The sequence below is a fragment of the Panthera tigris genome, chromosome D3 (assembly GCF_018350195.1).
Source record: "Panthera tigris isolate Pti1 chromosome D3, P.tigris_Pti1_mat1.1, whole genome shotgun sequence".
Taxonomy (NCBI): domain Eukaryota; kingdom Metazoa; phylum Chordata; class Mammalia; order Carnivora; family Felidae; genus Panthera; species Panthera tigris.
The window spans coordinates 31,708,565-31,718,351 of record NC_056671.1 but is presented as its reverse complement, the minus strand read 5'-3'; the positions used below and the strand labels follow the sequence as shown (position 1 = coordinate 31,718,351).

The following is a 9,787-nucleotide window of genomic DNA, read 5'->3' as shown; positions in this document are numbered from 1 at the left end:
AACAACAAAGGGGATGAAGGAATGTATCTATATCCTTATTTAGGATGAGTTGTAGGAAACATTAAGTGGAAACAGGAAGTTCAGAACGGTGTAAATTATATGCTACCTTTTATCTAAGAAAGGGGAGATAGCCGGCCAGATCCTAAGGTGGTCCCCATGATTACTACCCCCTGCGTACACACCCTGTATGCTCCCCTTGAGTGTGGGTGGCCCTCTAAATAGAATCAGATCACAGCTGGGATTATCTTATGTTACCTGGCAAAAGAGAGAGCATCTGGGGTGGATGGGACCTAATCAGATGAACCCTTTAAAAGGCAGGTTTTCTCCCTGGAGTTGCAGAAGGAGACTAAAGATGAGCTCCTGCTGGCCTGGAAGAAGCAAACAGCTGTGGTATGACCTGCCCAAGAAGCTGAGAGAGGCCTCCAGGAGGTGGCAGTGACTAGAAGTCGACAGCCAGCGGCAAACTGAATGCTACCAAAGGAATGAGCTTAGAAGGGGCACTCCAAGCTCCAGAGGAGAGCACAGGGCAACCGACGTGTTGATTTTAGCCTCATGAGATCCTGAGCAGAGAATCCAGCCATGCCGCGCTGGACTTCCAAACTACAGAACTGCGAGCTAGTCAGTGGGTGTTGTGTTAAACCTCTTAAGTTTGTGAGGATTTGTTACGCAGCCACAGAAAACTAGTACAGGGGCCTACAAATACAAATGTGTATTTGTTCATACTTTTTTAAAATGAAAGAATAAATAAAAAGCTAATAAAAATCATTATATTAGTGTGAGGGAGGAAACACAGGGTGAAAGTTACACTAACTTGGATGTACTTGGCTTTGTAGATTTGACTTTAAAACCATGTAAACATGTTACATAATTATAAATCAATATTAAATTAAAGTTAAAAAATCAATCTGTAAAAATAAAAAATTAAAATAAAACAAATGAAACTAATTCACACCACACAAAGAGAATTACTTCAAATGACTTTAGATTTCAATAATTTAATTGTGCATCCCTAGTGGAATGTATCCTAAGGGCAAAAAGTATTACAAATGCATCTTCAACTCTATTGTGAAGAATTGTATATGAGCAATTAATCATATGATTACTACTAATAATATTATGGGTATTGTTACTCAAAAGCTATGAAGTTTGGTAGGCTAAAGCAAATATTTAATTGTATTATGTCATTAGAAGCCAAAATTTTCAATAGAAGAGAAGAGAAAGAAGTATGAAATTAAACAAATTAAGTAAAAACTCTTTAATACTAAGTTTGAATTGTGAATAGTAGAATAACCTCATGGTATGTTTCTTTTGAAAAAATTTATTTCCTGGCTCCGTCTGTTGAAAAATTCTACAATCAATGTTAACTGAGGAGCAAAGGGCACCCCTGCCTTCCAGGAAAAAGAACCAGACATCTCCTGGAGAAACACTGCTTCCAGGCGTGAGGAATAATATGTCCAGAATCCGGAACACCCTGTCTCACCAGAAAGCAAGGAATCCATCACAGACAGCCAGGGTCACATCAAAAAGACTCAGATGCCAACTTGTAGGGGTTTTCTTAGGCCACAAATGTGACCATTTCAACATTAAAAAGGATAGTAACTACAAAGGGTTGAAACACATTTAATACGTCTAAATCCAGGACTTCATACTGAGACAAGTAAAAATCACAGCTCATCACTTACCTTTGGAGGATGCTAAGAAACCAATACTTTGTTTCTGAAAACTTGCAAATAAAAGAAAACAATCATGTACTTATCCTGCAGTTGTGTTAAAACTATAACTCACAGTAATCAAATAGTTGATGAGGGGAAATCCTTTTTCTTATAGACAAATTCCAGCTTATTGTCCAGGATAAAGAAGGAAAAATAGAACATTACCATTATGCCACCTTTAATGAAAGAATAGACCAAGGCCTATTCCTGCCATCCAGGGTTGCTCAGACAATCTGGGCACTGCTGATGTGGAATGGGTACATCAGGCTGATGACAGCCACACCCACTGGTTAATCTCAGCCTCACAAAATGAGAGACATTGTACTTCCTCCTTTGGTGCATTGTGAAGTCCACACTATAACATAGTCTTGCCAAAGAAATCAAGCCTGAGTATGTTCAGATCTCTAGATTTAACTACAGTTTACAGCAAATACAGGTGTACAAAGAAATTTCAGTGACAGTGTGGTAAGCAGAATAATGCCCCCCCTCCCAAAGAAGTGCACTCCCTTGTGATGTCCCCTGACCCTTACTTGGCAAAAAAGGGATTTGCAGATGTGATTAACATTGTGGACTTTGAGTCCTTAGAGCAGAGAACCCTTCCCAGTGTGACCAGAGAGAGATGGCACCATACGACATGGTCAAAGGCAAGCAACAAAAGGACCCGCTCTGCAGTACAGGCTTTGAGGATGGAGCCACGGACTGTGGGTGGCCTCTAGAAGTGGGGAATGGCCTTCAGCTGACAGCCAGCAGAGAAACAGGGACCTCTGGCAACAACCACAAGGCACTGAATTCTGCCAACCACCAAATCAACAGGGGAACAAGCTTTGAGGAAGACAGGCAGCAAACCAACACCAACTTTAGCTTGGTGAAACCAAAGGGGACTTCTGACTTTCAGAACTACAGAAGAAGACATTTGTTTTGATTAAGGTGCTAAGCCTGTGGTGATGTGTTTTCCAGGCAAATAATTTTATTTAGTGTAAGTAAGTACTTAAAACATTTCTATACAATAATTTCTACAGAAATCCTCCTATAAAGTTGTTTTGTGACCATGAAAAAATTACAGAACTGCTTTGAATTACAGTTTCTTTTTCCACTAAATGAACAGACCAGACAAGATAATTCCAAATCTTCAAAATAAGATGGCCATTACCACTTTAGAAAGAGAACATCAGAATAATTAAAAGCATTGGATTTAAATTCATGAATTCATTAATTTATTCAGCAAATATTTATTGAACAGCTACTATGTGCCAGCACTGTGTTAGACCTGGAGACAAGGGCTTTATCATCATAGAATTTATCTTCCATTTCTTTTTAATGTGATAAAAAACACAAAACATAAAAGTTACCATCTTAACCATTTTGAAGTGTTGTACAGTATTGTATTAACTATCAGCACTTTGTGGTACAATAGATGTCTAGAACTTTTTCATCTTGCAAAACTGCACTGTGGTTTTGTACTACGTTTTGAATTCAGGAAATGTGAGGCCTCCAGCTTTGTTTTTCTTTCTCAGGATTATTTTGCTTATTCATCATTCTCTTAAATTCCATATGAATTTTAGGATGGTTTTCTCTATTTCTGAAAAAATGCCACTGAGATTTTGGTAGGTATTGTGTTGAATCTCTAGGTCACTTTGGGTAGTATGGACATTTTAACAATGCTAAGCTTACCAATCCATAAACATGGTTTCTTTCCATTTGTTCGTATATTCTTGAGTTTCAGCATTTTGTAGTTTTCAGTGTGCCAACTGAAAGTCTTTTGCCTGCTTGGTTAAATTTATTCCTAAGTACTTTATTCTTTTTCGTGCTATTGTAAAAAGTATTTTCTTAATTTCCTTTTCAGACTGTTCATTGTCACTGCATCAAAATACAACAGCTTTTTATGTGTTGACTTTGTGTTCTGCAACTTTGTTGAATTCATTTATGACTTCTAACCTGTGTGTGTGTGTGTGTGTGTGTGTGTGTGTGTATGTGTAATCTTTAAGGTTTTCTACATATAGCATCATGTCGTCTGCAAACAGAGATAACTTTACTTCTTCCTTTCTGATGTGGATGCCCTACACTTCTTTTTCTTGCCTAATTTCTCTGGCTAGTACTTTTATTTACTACTATGTTGAATAGAAGTGGCAAGAGTGGACATCCTTGCCTTGTTCCTGATCTTATAGGAAAAGCTTTCCATCTTTCACCATTGAGTGTGATGTCCACTGTGGGCTTTTCATATCTGGCCTTTCTTATGTTGAGGTAGTTTCCCCATATTCCAAATTTGTTGAGTTTTTTTTTTATCATAAAAGGATGCTGAATTTTGTCAAATGAATTTATTGCATCAGTTGACAAAGTTATGTGGTTTTTAAATTTTTTTTTATGTTTATTTTTGAGAGAGAGACAGAGAATGAGCAGGGGAAGGGCAGTGAGGGATGGAGACACAGAATCAGAAGCAGGTTCCAGGCTTTGAGCTGTCAGCACAGAGCCTAACGTGGGGCTCAAACTCATGTACCTTGAGATCATGACCTGAGCCAAAGTTGGATGCTTAACCAACTGAGCCACCCAGGCACCATGAAAGTTATGTGTGTTTTTTGTTCATTCTGTTTATTCTGTTAACATGGTGTATTACATTAATTGATTTTTTTTTCTACATTGAGCCATCCTTTCACTCCAGGAAAAAAATCCCACATGATCATGGTGCATAATCCTTTTAATGTGTTGTTGAATTTGGTGGCTAGAATTTTGTTAAGGATTTTTGCATCAATGTTCATAAGGGATATTGGTCTATAGTTTTCATTTCTTGTACTGTCTTTGTCTGGCAGGTTAATTCTAGATTTTTAGAATGAGTTAGGATGTATTCCTTCCTCTTCCAACTTTTTGAAACATTTGAGAAATATAGGTGTTACTTGTCCTTTAAATGTTTGGAAGAATTCATCAATGAAACCATAGGGTCCACGGCTTTTCTTTGTTGGGAGATTTTTATTACTGATTCAATCTCCTTACTAGTTATAGATCTATTCATATTTTCTGCATCTTTGTGATTTTTGCCTTGGAAGGTTTTTAGTTCTAGACATGTGTCCATTTCATCTAGGTTATCCCATTTGTTGGTATATGGCTGTTCATAACATTTTCCTATGATCTTCTTTATTTCCATCAAATCAGTGGTAATATGCCCATTTTCATTTCTAATTTTAGTTACTTGAGTCTTCTCTTTCTTTCATAGTCCATCTAGCTAAGGTTTGTCAGTTTGAAAGAATTTTTGGTTTCATTAATTTTTTTTATTGTTTTTCTATTTCTGCTCTAATTTTTATTATTCTCTTCCTTCTGCTAGCTTTGGGTTTAGATTGTTCTTCTCTTTCTAGTTCTATAAGTTGTAAAGTTAGGTTGTTGATTTGAGATCTTTCCTGTTTTTATTTTTTAAATTTATTTTTAAAATGTTCATTTATTTATTTTGAGAGGGGGGATGTATATGAGTGAGGCAGAAGCAGAGAGAGAGAGACAGAGGGGGGGTAGGGAGAGAAGCCCAAGCAGGCTCTGTGCTATCAGTGCAGAGCCCGACACAGGACTCGAATCCATGAGCCATGAGATCATGACCTGAGCTGAAATCAAGACTAGGATGCTTAACTGACTGAGTCACCCAGGTGCCCCTCTTTCCTGTTTTTTTTTTAATATATGAAATTTATTGTCAAATTGGTTTCCATACAACATCCAGTGCTCATCCCAAAAGATGCCCTTTTCAATACCCATCACCTACCCTCCCCTCCCTCCCACCCCCCCATCAGCCCTCAGTTTGTTCTTAGTTTTTAAGAGTCTCTTATGCTTTGGCTTTCTTCCACTCTAACCTCTTTTTTTTTCCTTCCCCTCCCCCATGGGTTTCTGTTAAGTTTCTCAAGATCCACATAAGAGTGAAACCATATGGTATCTGTCTTTCTCTGTATGGCTTATTTCACTTAGCATCACACTCTCCAGTTCCATCCATGTTGCTACAAAGGGCCATATTTCCTGTTTTTTTTTTTAAGTTTATTTATTTATTTAGAGAGGAGAAAGGGCAGAGAGAGAGAATCCCAAGCAGGCTCTAGGCCTAATGTGGGGTTCAAACCCATGAACCATGAGATCATGACCTGAGCTGAAATCAAGAGTTGGATGCTTAACCATCTGAGCCACCCAGGCACCCCTCCTCTTTTCTGTTTGTAATGTAAGTGCTTATAGCTATAAACTTCTCACTTGACACTTCTTTTGCTGACTCCCAAAAGTCTTGGTATGCTGTGTTTTCATTTTTATTCATCTCTAAGTATTTTGCAGTTTCCCTTGTGATTTATTTTTTGATCTGCCAGTTGTTTAATTGTGTATTGTTTAATTTCTACAAGTTAATGAATTTTCAAATTTTATGTCTGTTGTTGATTTTTAACCTCATCTCATCGTGGTTAGAAAAGATACTTTGCCAGATACTTTGTTTATATTTAACATTATAATATAATATATTATATATATAATTATATATAATACATAATTATATATATAATATATAATATAAGATTATATATATATATATACATATATATATATATATATATATATATATATATATCTACTGAAACTTAATTTGTGGCCTAATCTATACTGATCTATACTGGAAAGTGTCTCATGTGCACTTCAGAAGACTGTGCATGCTATTGTTGTTGAGCAGAATGTTCTGTATATGTCTGTTCTGGTTGGTCTACTGTATTGTTTAAGTCCTCTATTTCCTAACTTATCTTCCGTCTGGTTGTTCTATCCAAATTGAGAGTAGGATATTGAAGTTTCCAACCATTGTTTTATAACTGTGTATTTCTCCCTTCAATTCTAATATATTTTTGATTCACATATTTTGATGGCTTGATATTAGGTGCATAACTGTTTAAACTGTTATATCTTCTTACTCTATTAAATATTTTATTAATGTATAATGTCTTTTTTTGTCTCTTGTAAACTTTTTTGATTTAACATCTATTCTGTCTTAGTATAGCCTCTCCTGCTCTCTTTTGGTTACTATTTACATGGAATCTTTTTTTCATCCTTTCACTTTTAATCCATTTGTGTCTTTGAATCTCAGGTGAGTCTGTTGTAGCACACTCACCTTCCCTGTGGTCCTGTCCTTGCACTATTCACTACCATTGCCTGTGAAGAACTAGCTCTCTGAGCTGCCTGGCAGTGGGTGAGGGGGCTTTGGTGAGACCAAGAAAGTACAGGCCTGCCCCAGGGCCCCCAGGTCTGTGTGTCTGTCCCCAGCACTCAGCAAGGCTAGAAAAGGAGGAGGAACCTGTCCAGAATCCCTGAGAGACAGGAAAAAAAGGGGAAATCTCAACATGAAAAAACTCTGAAATGAAAATGAAGCAAAGCTGGAAATTGAGGGCAAGCCAGAAGATGAAGCAGAGTCTGACAATGAAGGAAAATCAGATGAGGAAGAAAACCTAGAAGTGGAGGAGAATCCAGGGCACGAAAGAAATATCCAGAATGAGGGACAACCAGATGATGAGAAACAACCAGAAGATGAGAGAAAGCAAGAAAAGCAGGGCATGTCCAAAAATGAGAGAAAACCACATGGTGAGGGCAAGCCAGAATCCCTGGGAAAAACTCCCTGGGAGTAAGCCGTGGGCCATCAAAAATCCCGCAGCTGAAGATTATGTGCCCAGGAAAGCAAAAAGAAAAATGGACAGGGGGATGGAAAATTCCCCCAAGGACTATCATGAGGAATTACAGGAAAGACACTTGGGCAATGAGGAGATGATAAGAGAATGTGGAGATAAGGGCTCAGGAAGAGCTAAGAAAAAAAAGAAAGAAAATGGGTTGTTTTCATTGAGTGCAAAGAGATGTACAGGATCCATTCACCCTAAAAGTGTCAGGAGAGTGAGGGGTATAGGTAGGGGCCAAAGGGGATTACATGATATACCACATCTTTAGTGTCTTTGGCCTTCAATTCTAATTTCTCTGATGAGAATATTGCTGACCCCACTTTTCCTGACAGGAATTTGCTAGGTTATGTGCTTTAACCTTAAGCTGATACTTTGCTTTAGGTGTCTCTCTTGTTGCCAGCAGCCTTTCGATCCAACTACAGTATTCTCTGTCTTTCAGTAGGAGATTTTCACCCATGTGCATTAAAAAGCTGTTCATGGTACATTGTAAAATAACAATAAAGAAAAACAGTTTCAGAACCACACACATAAAAAATAAAGTGAAGTCTGTTGTAGGCAGAATATAGTTGGGTCATGTGGTTTTTGTACATTCTGTCAACCTCTGTCTTTTGACATTCTCTTTACATTTCAACTAACTACTGATAAGGAGGGACTTACCTCTGTCATTTTGCTATTTGTTATAGCTGTTTGCTATTTGCCTTATAGCTTTTTTTTTGTCCCTTATGTCCTGTATTACTATTCTATCATGTTTGATTTTTTTATAGTGAAGTATTTAAATTCTTTTTTCATTTCCTTTTGTGTATATTCTGTAGCTATTTTTCTCTTTGGTTACCATGGGGATTACATTTAACATCCTAAAGTTATAACACTATAATTTGAATTTATACCAGCTTAACTTCAGTAATTACATACGAAAACTCTGCTTCTCTACAGCTCTGTCTTCACCCCTTTTGGTTGTTGATATCATCAAATAACATCTTTATACATTGTGTGTCCCCAAACATAAATTAATAATTCTTTGGGGCGCCTGGGTGGCGCAGTCGGTTAAGCGTCCGACTTCAGCCAGGTCACGATCTCGCGGTCCGTGAGTTCGAGCCCCGCGTCAGGCTCTGGGCTGATGGCTCGGAGCCTGGAGCCTGTTTCCGATTCTGTGTCTCCCTCTCTCTCTGACCCTCCCCCGTTCATGCTCTGTCTCTCTCTGTCCCAAAAATAAAAATAAAAATAAAAATAAATTAATAATTCTTTAAATGCATTAATGTCTTAAATTATGTAGAAACAAAATTTGGAATTACAAACCAAAGTGACAATAGTACTAGCCTGAAGAACATTAGCTGTGGTTGATTTTTAAATGTATTAGGTTTTAAAAATCAGGTACAAAACAAAAAACAGAATCAGGGGCTCCTGGGTGGCTCAGCTGGTTAAGCATCTGACTCTTGATCTCGGCTCAGGTCATGATCTCACAGTTTGTGAGTTGGAGCCCCACGTTGTTCTCTGAGCTGACAGCATGAAGCCTGCTTGGGATTCAATCTCTTCCTCTCTCTCTCTGCCCCTCCTCCCTCAAATAAACATTTTTTTAAAAGGTAAAATTATGAACCACTGTTACAATACTACTAGCTTTGATAATTACCATTGAATTTACCTTTATTTAGATCTTTATTTCTTCTTATGGCTTTAGGTTACTGTATAGTGTCCTTTCATTATACCTTGCTCACTTGAGTATTTCTTGAAGGGCAGGTCTAGTGGTCACATACATCTTCAACTTCTGTTTATTTGGGAATGTCTTAATTTCTTCCTCACTTTTGAAGGACAGTTTTGCCAGGTAGGATTCTTGGTTGACAATTTTTTTCTTTTAACACCTTGAATATATCAACCCTCTGCTTTCTGACCTCCACAAAGTTTCTGATGAGAAATCTGTTGAAAATCTTATTGAGGATCCCCTGTACGTGATAATTATTTTCTTTCTTGCTACTTTCAGGATTCTCTCTTTGTTTTTTGAAAGTTTTATTATAATGTATCTCAGTGTCAGTCTCTTTGAGTTTGAGTTCACTGGGCTTCTTAGATGTTTACGTTTGTGTCTTCCATCACATTTGGGAAGTTCTCAGCCATTATTTCTTCAAATATTCTCTCTGCCTCTTTCTCTCTCTTTCTTCCTCCTGGGGATTCTCACAATCTGTATGTTAGTCCAGTTGATGGTATCCCATGAGTCCCTCAGCTTCTGGTCACATTTCTTTAATCTTTGTTCTTTCAGTTCCTCAGATTCAATCATTTGCATTATCCTATGTTCAAGTTCACTGATTCTTTCTTCTGCCTGCTCAGTTCTGCCTATGATTCCCTCTAGAGAAATTTTGATTTCAGTTATTGAATTTTTTAGCTCCAGACTTTCTTTTCAGTTTCTGTTTAGGTTTTCTATCTCTTTATCAA

At 37.5% G+C, this 9,787-nt stretch overlaps 1 pseudogene; it reads left to right on the top strand.

Annotated features, from left to right (window-relative positions):
• Positions 1-7,039: 7,039 nt before the first annotated feature.
• On the top strand, positions 7,040-7,634 carry LOC102971514 (annotated as a pseudogene).
• Positions 7,635-9,787: the final 2,153 nt, after the last annotated feature.